General features: G+C 37.7%; 1 non-coding gene across 1 annotated transcript; it reads left to right on the forward strand.

The window, feature by feature from the left end:
• Positions 1-5,826: 5,826 nt before the first annotated feature.
• TRNAL-UAG lies at positions 5,827-5,899 on the forward strand. The gene has a single exon. It is a non-coding gene; the product is annotated as a tRNA-Leu (tRNA).
• The last annotated feature ends 7,458 nt before the right edge of the window (positions 5,900-13,357 follow it).

Here is a 13,357-nt window from a genome sequence, read left to right on the forward strand (position 1 = left end):
TGAGACAAAAATCTGGTTATTTTGTAAAAGTCTGGACAATTGAGAGGTAAGCAGTTAATGTATAAGCATGTGTATTTTAAAAATTACAGTACAATTTTTATTCTGACTCACATAACAAGATGAAGCTTCTGTCAGGTAGGTAAAAACTTCTAACTGATTCTCTTAAGAAGTTTCCCCAGGTAGTTTATAGCAAAGGTAGAAGTTGTGACAGTAGGAGGTACTTCCAGCTGTGCCAGGAGAAGTGGGGAAGTAGATGTGTAACATATGCCAGCACAGCTAGCTGGAATTTTGTAAAGAATTATATGTCATTTGTATATCAAATCAATGATTCCTGCTGGAAAGAAAAAAAATTTACATGCATTATTGTAACTGGATTAAATGCATATGTTTTAACAGAGGATACTAGAAGGGAAGAGTTTAATCACAATCCAGCTGTAGCAGAGTTTGAAAAATAGTTGAAACTAAATTAGGCCATAAAGATTGTATCTTACAGTTCTGGTTATAGCCAGAGACAAACTGTCTGGGAAACCAACTATTAGGAAGCCTTTATTATTGTCTCTAGCAGGGAGCTAATTGCTACTCTGGGAGGGCAGAGGTTTGAAATGGTTTTATGACTTCCGGGAGCAGCAGCAGATCTGAGCAAAGCTATATCTGTGTGTATGGTAACATATATGTGCTAAATCCTGACAGGTTCTAGCAATTGGGGTTGCATGAAAACCAGAAGTCAGTTGACCAGATGTATGTGATGTCATTCTGTACAGAAATTATGTTTTAATATTAGAGGAGACTGAAGTCTCAGGAGCAGAGCAGTCTGTTCTTGGAACCTGACAAAGGAGGAAGACCACTCACCCACTTCACCTTGCCTTGTGCTAGTAAGTGACCAGGGATAGTGAGTCTCTTAACCAGTTAGGAAAATATAGTGAAAATAGTTAAGTATTGTTTTTCTGTAACTGTGTGAATCTTTCCAGCTATGTTATTTTTAATATTTCCTGTGAATGAAACTCTGGTGTTTACTGTAAATAGATATTTAGTATCTTCTTGTTCTTTTATTATTTACTATTAAATATATTTAAACTTCTCATTGTGACTGGTCCTTTTAGAAAATATTTATGTTTTGAGAGTACTTGTATATATTTATTTGTCAATAACTCTGGCCATTCCTGATAGCCTTGCAGCTGATCAAAAGTACCATTTGTATTAATATTAATTTTACTCAAGTATAATTGAATACCCTTTTAAGAGCCTTATAGAAACTGATAGGTGGCAGTGAACCTACCTTATAGTTTGGACAGAAGGTGGCATAGCTAGCAAATCTGTGCCAGCCTTTCCCAGGTGTGTGTGTGTGTGTGTGTGTGTGTGTGTGTGTGTGTGTGTGTGTGTGTGTGTGTGTGTGTGTGTGTGTGTGTGTGTGTGTGTGTGAAAATTAAATTTCAAATAGTGTGTGTGTCAGCTACTTGTAGCATGGATACGAAGGACTGGTATCACAGACAGGGTGCTGTAGGACTTGGCTTGGACACTCAGCTGAGGACCTAACCCTACAGTTGTGCCAGTGGGGAACCTTATTGGGGACCTGGGGAGAGAGAGAGACAAAAACCCAGACCCCGGGCTGAGTGCATTCTCTGTCTGTTCTTAAGGGAAATTGTGCTTAATGCAGAGAGGTCTGCATCTGGAAATACTGAGGGTATCCATTTGTATTCTAAGTGAGTGTCCCTCTCCAGTGTCAGTGGTAAGGATTCAGGCTCCTTGATTACTGGCCAAGAATCTGGGATGTCACAGAAGTATTAAGGATCATTTGGAAAGTGTTAAAGGAGGTAATTCAAAATTAAAAAAAAAAATTGCAGAAAAAGGATGTCAAGACATGGAAAATATAAATATTGTAAGCATATTAATGATGGCCCATACATGAGTGTTGAAGGATATGATAGGACTATAGGATGCCCTGGATTCCACAACTGCAACATTAGGGGTATGGTATATTTGGCTACTTATATTTGCTGCCGGACCTTCAATGTGGGGAAACCCAACAAGAAACTTTGGGACAGAATATATGTGACCATGTTTATGATATAAATAAAGGAAAATCAAGCAATGCCTTATACGTACATTCGATGAAGGGGTGATATATTTTATTATTGACAGGGTAAACATCAGTGAAGGAGGTGGTAACTGGGAGAGTTTTATTTTTAATATAAAGAGCTAGTGTGGCAACTGAGGTTGAATGCAGGAAAGTCACCTGCTCTGAATAAGATCATCTCTATTTCTAGTGACTAAAATAAAGGGAAGCAATCTTGTAGTTAAATAAAATATTTAAAAAAAGCTATAATGAAATTCTAGAAAATATCTGTGCATGTAAAGATTTTATAAGGACTTTATTACATAAGATTTGTGACAAGATCATTTAACATGTATATATTATATATGTGTGTGTGTTACATATTTTTACATATTTTATAGACTATTTTAAATAATGTGGTAGTTGATTACAAATTATATTATAATATAGCTTAACACTATTCACAAACATATTTTAACCTAACATTTAAAATTTATTATATGGTATCCAGCCTTGCCATGCTTTAATAATGAAGAATCTTTTAATTTTAATTTTAACCAAACTTAATTTTAACCAAACTTCATTTTATTATTCATTAAGATATAGTCTTATATTTTCCTTATTTTAATTTATAGTACCAGCATTTATTTATAAAGCAAGTAAGTGTGTTTATGTTTTGCGGTTCATTGCATGTTATTTTATTACTGTTTCCATTTCTAACTTTTATAATTATTTAATTGCTCAAAGTAACTGATTAGTAGTCTTTGAATATTTAAGGTCTGTGTAATTGTGATTTTGATAACTCTGAAGAGGTTCTTGGAATTTCAGGCCAAAAGCATTAAGTGCTTTGCTCCATACTACAGCCTGTGGTTTTTGTGTTTTTTTTTTCTTTGCGGGGGGGGGGGGGGGGGATTTCAGACAGAAAGTCAGTGTGTTTCAAGTTAGCACAGCAAACAGGTAAACTCAAACTGCTTCATTTCACCAAAGCAGACAGGAAAATAAAAGTGCACCAACGTTTATTTAATGTAGTACCTGCGTGTCTGCAGCTGATAAGGCAGCATATCCTCCTACTGATATTTAGCATTAAATTCACAGTTTATGTCATTTAAAGCAAGCTACTAAATTTCACTGATGCCTTGCAGTTAAGCAAATACTACCAAATGTGCTTTCTAGTCACCCTGACAAACGTTACACTCTCTTGATACCTCCAGTTAAATTATACATTAAAGATTCCAGTGATCAGTCTGCAAGTAGAGGGTATTAATTCATGCAAAACACCACCTGAGTGAAGGTTTTAGCTAATTCAAAGAACTGTAATGTCTCACTGCAAACAAGGATATCTTGTAACTACCCACCCCAATTAAGATGTAGTGATCATATACCCGAATATTAAGTCCACAGCAAAAGGGAATCACAACCACTCCCTCTCTCGCTTTGTATGTATATGTATGTGTGTGTGTGTGTGTGTGTGTGTGTGTGTGTGTGTAGATATATATATATATATATATATATATATATATATATATATATATATATATACACACATACACACACACACACACACACACGTTGAACTCAACAGGCCACTTTGAGCTGCAGGATTCATGTTTTTGACCTCAAAGCTTATGCTCAGAGCCCTACACACCTATAGTACAGTTGTCCTAGGCAGTTATCCTAACCCTGTAAGAAAAAAAACTAGAACAATCAAAAAATAAGAAAAAAAATTAAACGTACAGATAAAATATTAACTTTTAATCATGTAAACTTAAAATTAAATGGTAATAGCCTAAAAATATAACACATTTCATAATTTGTTCATTGTGTAAAACTGACAATATAAATGCTCTATGCTGTATTTCTTAACAGATAATAACTGCAATGCACATTTCCATAAGAGTTATAAAAGTGAAATAAAAAAATGTTAGTTTCAAAGCAATGATATTAAGCTGCATTAGTAATAATGTTTAAACATCCAGGTATTATGAACAACATATTATACATGAAGAATGTTTTCTCATAATACCTGAAAGGTAAACATTAGGATATGTTAACTTTCTCAATAATGCAAGAAATACATCAGCAGTGCAGTACACCATTTGTTAAAGGTATACATTTAACAGCAAAAACTATGGTGGACATTTCTGTACTCTATGTTTTATGAAACTGTCTATATGTTTCACAGCAGTAATACAAACTGTATCAGTATTAACGTTTAGAGATTCAACATTATCACTGTTAGTTGATATATAACACACAAAAGATATTATGAAATGTTACAATGTTAAATGATGTAAGACATTAGTTAAAATGTGCAGTTCTCCGTTTGGTAACTGTATGACTTTAACAGTCCAACAGAGTAAGGTATGCCAGTTATCAGCAAAAAATGAAAATGTACATTATGCACTATACAACTTATAAAAGCACAGTAGAGTTCTAGTATATTTCACAGCAATAACTGTGAATTGGATTTGTAATAATATTTAAACATTAAGTATTATAAGCAACACATAATGACAACGTATCCATTCACAGTGTTCTTAGATTGAGAGTGGGGGATTTATAAGTAAATATTAAATAGCCCTTGATAAGCTTTTTAAAATATGTTTATCAAAATATGTTTTTAAAATATGTTTACTGATGCTTTTATAATATGATAGTTGATTTTTGAATGAAAATGTTTTTTTAGTATTATGTGAAATGATTTGCAACAATCGTTTTATTTGTTGACTGATTAATTAATGGAAGCAAGTGATATGTATATAAAGGAATTCACTTTATAACCTCAAAATGCTGAAATATCGAATTTCAGTATCTCGAGACTATAAAACCGAATCCACAAAACACCGACAAACAAAACCACAAATCACATAACCGAAAACACCGCACACACTACACTAAACATACAACACAACACCCACATCACAACATAAACAAAATAAAACACACATACACAACTCACACACACACCCCCTACTTATATATACTAACTCTGAGATCACACAAACACAACACAAAAGCTCACTCACACATGCACATTCTCCAATCCCTCACACACACTCTAACTCCCACTCAAAACCCTTACAAAACACTCACTTACCTGACATAACACCTACATCTACACGGCACCGCGCACCACCAAAACACAAACCCGGACATTACGTAGCGCAACTTCATGACCGCGAATTCGACATATATTCGACATATGTGAAATTCGCGATTATGAACGTTCGCTATTTCACACATTCAACTTTATAGCTTTGTGATACTGAAATTCGACATTTCAGAATTTCGATGTTATAAAGTGAACCCGTATATAAAGTGGGGTATTTATTTGTTTGTAATTCTGATGTAAGTTCTGTAGAAAATGAACAAAAGCACTAAATACAGTTTCTATCGATGTTGTATTAAGTTACTTAATTTTGTTGTTGTAGCCTCCTGTTGTGACACAACATTTTCTATTATTTATCACTTGTGCTTGATGCTGTCTGGATATTGATTTATATTGGATTAAAGTAACAAGAAATGCATGAAGAATGTTTTCTCATACATAAAATTATGGCTGAACATAAAGAATCTGCTTCTAACTTTCTAAGTAATGTAAGAGATGCATGACCTCTCTCTTTAAGACTTAAATTATAGTGTACTGGAAACTTAAGGCTAAACAACTGCCATTTAACATTAAAAGCAATTCAAATGGTTATTAAAACAAAGCTGAGTATGATATGTTCTGTAACTAATAGTGCTTAAAACATTAAATGTAATTAAAATGAAATGGCTTTGTAGCTCAGGGGTTAGAGCACTGGCCTTAGAAACCAGGGGTCATGAGCTCAAATCTCATCAAGGGCTGTATCTGTCCTTTAAGGGTTTGCTCACTGTTTTAATGCAGCTCCACAGAATCAGTCAATCTGCCACTGCTCTGCTGTATTCATCTGTGAAATCCAAGGAATCTGTCGCATTCTGCTAACCATAAGTACAATTTTACACTGTATTTTGCATTTTTAAACTGTATTTTTGTAATATTGCTGATTTTTTTAAAACTGTTCTTGCTGATTTGTTGCACTTTTTGTCTGCTGAATCTGGTTCTGTTTGTTAAATTGAGCTCCAAACCAGGCTATCTTTTGTTGGAGAGGGTCCCCCTGCACCCTTGTGGGAGGAGAATATGGTTACGACTCATCTGATTGATGATTGTTGGCACAGGGCTCAGTTTTAGGCTTTTTTATTGGTTAAATTGTTTAATTCAGTTTGCTCACTGTTTTAACACAGCTCTACAGAGTTAGGCGACCAGTCATCTGCACAATCCAAAGAATCTGTTGCATTCTGCTAACCATAAGTACAATTTTGTACTGTATTTTGTACTTTTAAACTGTATTTTTGTTATATTGCTGATTTTTTAAAAATGCTCTTACTGATTTGTTGCACTTTTTGTCTGCTGTAGCATAAACAGGATTCAGTCCTGCTGAATCTGATTCTGTTTGTTAAACTGAGCACTAAACCAGGCTATCTTTTGTTGGAGAGGGCCCCCCACACCCTTGTGGCAGGAGAGTGCAGTTAGGACTCATCTGACTGAAGTTCGCTGGCAAAGGGCTCAGTTTTGAGCTTGTTTATTTGTTAAATTATTTAATTCAGTGTGCTCACTGCTGCTACATAAGCCCTGTGTTTGCTCTGGTTTACACTTATTTTAACACAGCTCCAGAGTTAGGCAACCACCCACTGCTCTGATGTATTCATCTGTTTATGAATAGCACACCACCATGCACTACCAGGCAGTGGGGGTAACCACTGGCAGTTACAGATGCAAAAACTACAGCAGATACATTTTCCCATAGTAGCTGCCCCGTAATTTGGCCAAGAAGTCCTTAAATTGCACTCAGCTGCTCAGAGAGCACCTCAGTTGTGCTTTTGCCCCTTAAGCAGTCCCAAAACCACCAAATCTACAATAGTCTCATACGATTTAGAGAACTCCTTCACTAGTATGCACCCTTTATAGAGCACCCCATTAGTACAGACCCCGCTTAGAGCATCCAGTTATGCCACGCACACCTCCATTTTCTCTCCCCACTGTAAAAACAGGATTTAACCTAGAATTACAGATGGTCAATTTCCTTGCTCTCTCACGCACAGAACAGTAACATTTAACAGGTTGTCAGCTCACATAATACACCTCCTATGCAAACCATGCACTCAACACATAAACCGTCATACATGAAGGTACTCACCAGAATCCTACCTAAACATCAGAGATCTTCCAAACACCAATATGCTACACCTAATACAGCACCTACAGCACTCAATATACATAAAAACACAAGCATCACTGTCTCACCAAATAAGCCCCTAGGACAAAGCACATCAAAACCAAATTTTTTAGTCGTAGGTAACTCCATTGTGAAACACACAGATGTCCCACTCACCAGGCTGGACAAGGAAGACAAAGAGAAGATTACAGTCAGCTGTCTATCAGGTGCCAGGATCTGTCAGATCACACATGCACTCAAGTCTCTCAACAACAAATACCATTATGACTCCTTCATAGTTCATGTCGGTGGAATGACTTGAGACGTACCTCACTGGACTATATGAAGAAAGACATGATTGAGCTGTATGAATATGTGCCTCAAGCAGGTATGTCCCTAGCCTTGAGCAGCATTGTAGGATGACACCACAATATAAACAAAACATGGCTGAATTCAACAACTGGCTTAGTATCTGGTGTTATTCTAAGGGGATCCAGTTCCTGTCAGCCTGGGATGACATGGTTGATAGGCCACACTGCTTTGCCACAGATGGTTTTCACCTGTTACCTCTAGGCTTTCGGTTACTGGCTAAGGCACTTGCCTCCCCCAGTGTATATTTTTTAAGGAAGGTCTCAAGAACAACATTTTTGACATGAAAATATCTCTCACAAATAAATTAAAGGTTATCCTGCTACACACTAGGGGTTTAAATCAGAAACTGCACTCTCTGGAAGTATTCCTCTCCCATTCCTCTCCCTGCAGGATGTTCACATTTGTGCAGTCATAGATACTTGGTTCAGGGCCGCAGAGAGTACCCTAGCCTTGCAAGGCTACAATGCCATCCACACTTTCAGACCACAAAATGAACGTGTGAGAACCAAAGGAGGAGGAGGAGTATCTATCTTCATCAAAGATAAATACACCTCTAGACTGGTTGGACAGGAAAACTCCATGGAGTTACTCCAAATTCAACTAACTATGGGTAAGACTGCCCTTCAAGTCAATGTTAACTATAGGCCCCCTGTAATGAACTATGATACCCACGCTGCTTATTTGGACCTACTTGAGTCAATCAAATTACAACCAAAGACTCTAGTCATGACTGATTTTAATTATCCCTCCATTAATTCGGAAACTTATACCAGTACCAACATGCTCGCATAAAGCTTCCTGGACATAGTTAACACTAATGCCCTGGAACAAATAGTGTGCAATCCCACAAGGGACTCAAATATTTTCAACCTGGTCCTCACCGACATGGGTGACCGACAAGTATGGGACCCTCACTGGTTAAATCTGACCAGAAATCAGTCACATTTGAAGTAGTTGTAACACCTGAACCCGTCTTAGGTGAAATCAGGCGAAGAAATTTCACCAAAGCTAATTTAATTATACAATCCTAAGGGATGGCATAAATAATTTCCAAGCTCCTGTTCCCATGGATGACATTGACAACTATACTAAGGCATACACAAATGCCCTGTACAATTACTTATACAAATGCATTGACACTGCTGCACCTGGCAGGATCATAACAAGATCCTCAAGAAAAAAACAAGCCTCCCTGGTGGACATCTAGCATCAATAAGTTATACAACAAGAGGAAGAAGTTATTGTCTAAGAATAAAAGAGAGGTCCCAGCATGGGAAGAATACCCTCCTCTGCTTGAACAAACAACTAGTAAAATCCTCAACTTCAAAAAAAATTTAGCAACCATAGCTAAGGATAACCATAAGGCATTTTTCAGCTATATCCATTACCTAAAAGGTAAGACCCAGACATGCTGAACTAGCTGTGGATGGCATCACACACACTGATCCCACAAAAATAGCTACCTATTAACTGACAGGGTTGGTAAAAATTTCACCCATGTCCCCTCCAAACATTCCACAAAGCATTCCCTCTACATCTCCCCCATCTTGCATCTCTTAAGAGCAAGTCATTAATGCTCTCTTCAAGGCTAAAAAAACAGCCTCTGTGGGACTGTATGGTATCCTAGGTTGCATTTGAAATGGTCTAAAACATGAGTTAGCAGCTCCATTAGGTACTCTCTTCAACCACAGTGTGAGTACTGGTTTTGTCCCATCTAAATGGAAAACAGCAGCCATCATCCCAATTCATAAACAGGGTACAGCAACAGACCCTGGGAACTACAGACCCATAAGCTTAATCAGACTTTTCTGTAAGACTATGGAACAAATCATTATGGACCTTATAAATAAGGAGATAGGTGATATCCACACCCTTGATCTGACACAGTTTGGTTTTGTCAAAGACAGGTCATGCCTGGTCAACTTGGTGGACTTCTTCAAAAACATCAGCAGAGTCATAGACAAAGGTAAATCCGTGCATACAGCCTACCTTGACTTAGCCAGGGCCTTTCACACAATCCCACATTAGGGCATCATTGATAAACTCTCCCAGTTGAATATCATCTCTTATGTCATCAGGTGGGTTGATAACTGGCTCACCCACAGATCACACTCAGTCAGAGTTGGGGCCTTTACCTCACCCAGCAGACCTATCACCAGTGGGGTTCCACAGGGGTCAGTGCTGGGCCCCTGTTGTTTGGAATATACTTCTCAGAAGTTCAGGCCAAAACAGAGGGGCTGTGGCTGACTAAGTTAGCTGATGACTGCAAATTAGGTGCAGTTATTGAATCTCCAAATAATGTCAATATACTTGAAGAGGGACTTACATAGGTTCGTAGGTTCATAGGTAGGTACTAGGCTATCTGCCCAAGGGCATTTATAAGCCTAGCCAGAATGTGTTGGTTTTACCTCCATTTTAGATTAGTTTCCTGGGCCTCTGCCCAGCAGGGCCACTGATGTGATCCCAGGTGTATATAGGTTCATAGGTGGGTACTAGGCTATCTGCCCAAGGGCATTTATAAGCCTAGCCAGAATGTGTTGGCTAACCAACGATTGGTGCCAAAGCCATGGGCTCAAACTCCATGATAAAAAATGCATTAATATCCCCTTTGGTAAAAACAATATCCCTGCAGACTATCATATAAATAATAATACCCTTATTAACAACTCAGTAGTGAGACTTGGGAATGCAAGTTGACTGTAGCATAAACTTTAACCACCATGTGTCTACTGCGGTAAGGAAAGTATTCTATATTGCACACCTCATTAGTAAAGGCATTTCCTCAAGAGTGAAAGAGTTCATAACTCCCTGTACTTGACCCTCATCAGGCTAATAATTGAGTACAATGCTCCCTTTGGTATGTACATTACCAGGCACTTGAAGTAACTTGAGAGACCTCAGAGATTTCTAAGAAAATTCATGGTCTCCAGGACATGTCATACATTGGCAGACTGAAGTCGCTGTCACTGTACTCAGTAGCATACAAACTACTTAGAGGAGACTTGTACCTGGCCTACACAGCAATCTAGGATCCAAACCTAATGGAAATGCTGCACATCCACAAGTCAAATGGGACAAGGGTGACCTTCTCCAGAGATCTTAACCTGGCATGTGACATAAATAAGACATGCTGGAGAGACAGTTGTGTCTCTCAAAGGTTGCCACTACTCTGGAATAGTCTACCAATTCACATCAAACAGAACCCCTCTATGACCTGATTTAACTCATTACATCCAAGTGACTCCTCCAGGTGGATCTGCAGTTAACTCCTACTGATACCTCTAGGAGTCAAATATTTCTTGCTCATATTTGCACCAATAATTCCAAAATCATGCTATGTACAAAGTTTTAAAAGATTGCATTGTAAAGCTTATATGGTGGCAAACTCAACTACATTAATATTTGACCCGTCTAGTTTAGGTAAAGAGATAGTGACTGTTGTTTTTATTATATTAATTTATAGAGATATAATTTTCACATTTCTCTCAACAACAAAATAACACAGACAGACCTCCTTAGCCTCTTATGAGAGCTCTCAGCTAAATGAATAAAATGCTGCTAAAAGTTGTTGTTGTGTCTTTCGGCTTTTCCCGGTTAGGGGTCGCCACAGTGGAACTCTGGTCCGCTAATGATTAGCAGTAGATTTTTACGTGCCGAGTTGCCAGCTCTGACGCACAACCTTCAATGAAGGTACGCCCATTCATGCATGTCTCCACACAGAAGACGCTCTAGCTGAGAATCGAACAGGACAACGTCTTACTGTGAGGCGACAATGCTACCGCAGCACCACCACCGCATGATATTGAGTGGTTGCTGAGATACTGTAAGTTGTTTACAAAATATTGCAAATATAATAGTTACTGTGTTTACTGTGACTTACTTATAAAGTTCAGTTTAAGACCTACAACCTAAAGAATACAATAGTTTGTACTGAAGGGTTTGCCATTTATACTTCTTTTATAACCCCTATGGTTCCGAGGAAATGTGAGGACATAATGGGATTCTGTCAAAAGGCTTAGGCTCTGCCCAAAGGAAGTTACAATGCAAACTTCCTGAGCTCCGTTGGAGTGAATGAGTTAAGCATAGCCTGGATGACTAGAAGGGAAACGGTAAATTCCTTCTGGAGATTTCAACTATGACCCTCCTAGACATGGGCAATTATTGCTAACATCTCGAGTTTTGGCAAGATCCTTTATATTGGGTTTCTTTATTATTAGACTGGCTACACATAGCTAGGCTTATAAAGACCTTTGGGTTAATAGTCCAGTAACCACATATGAACCTATAAACCTATGACATAATTGCATTTATAAGCTTTCCAGAGCCTTGGAAGATGTATGATGTCATAGTCATGTGACATCACCTATTACTTTCAGTTTTACAAAGTAGCAATCAAGATTAGTTTCCATCTTGAGATTTGACTCAAATAAACTTCAGCTCTGCTATGTATATGCCTTGAGCTGATGCCTTTATCTTAACTGATTTAAAATATTATTAATCCCTTGTTGAAGAAATTGGTTCCACTAATAAATAAATAAACTATTAAAATGTTAGCAAGCTCTAGAGCAGATTTATAAGTAAACTTAATTCCTTAATGTAGGGTTACAAGAATACTTAGCTCTACCATGATGAACTGGTAATGCAGGTGCTGAATATTCTCAATTTTAACCACATTATTTTATTTTAATATTGGTATGAAGCTGATTATAAAATTAAAAAAGAAAAAAACTGTTTGTTCAGGACGTCAGTAAGATAATTATTTCACTAGTAGAGGAACAGCATTAGACAAATAATTAACCCATGGTTTCTTATTAAAATCAAAGGGAAATCTAACCCGGAAGTGAGAGTGCATGCTATTTAATTAACATTGTAATTGGACATGGGGAACCATCCTACATCCTATAACTATGGATTCTATTCACTTAAGTTCTGTTACTAATTACAAAATCTTTTTTTTGGTCCCTTCAGACCTGACTGTTACTGCCCCAGCCCCAGTACATAACATCCACAACAGGTCTACCAGCTCTTCTCCAACCAACCTGACTTACTTCATTTTTTTGCTGGAGCTGGTTGTGGATCCTGAGGGTGTCCTGGGGTATCAGTTCACCTATGTTTCCATCTGGGGTGATTTTCTTTTCTTATGACCTACCCATATCTGTTTTATGTCCAAGGACAACTCCCCTTTTTGGACTATGTCACCCTTAGGGAGACTATCAATGAGCACCTTCCCATCTAGAATAGGCATGCCCATCCTTTCTGTGCCACTCTATCAGTCTCCTGAGCTGCTAATCAAACCTGGGTCAGCTAAGCCATAGGCAGGACTTTATCCCTCTATGCCACCAGCATGGCTCCTTATAACCAATCTTAGTACTTTTCCTTCAATCTATACTAATCTGACTAGAGTCTACTGTGAGCAGCAGATAATGTCATCTTAAGGGAATATTTTCTCTTGCAGATATACATTTTATTATTTAGTAACAGCAAACAAAATAGATCTTGGGTAGTGGTAGCAGTAACCACTGTCCATAGTACAATACATACAATAATTTTTATTTTTATTTGACTTTACCAGTCAAAGGAGTGAGGTTGGAAATGGAAGCCCTGTAGCTGCAAGTTGAAATATATTAATGTGGTCATTTCATACACCATCTTTGGTGATCACACATTGCAGGTGATCTCCAGAAGTCACCATCTGTTT

This window comes from Protopterus annectens, chromosome 16.part0 (assembly GCF_019279795.1).
Source record: "Protopterus annectens isolate FY-2018-M chromosome 16.part0, PAN1.0, whole genome shotgun sequence".
Lineage (NCBI taxonomy): Eukaryota > Metazoa > Chordata > Ceratodontiformes > Protopteridae > Protopterus > Protopterus annectens.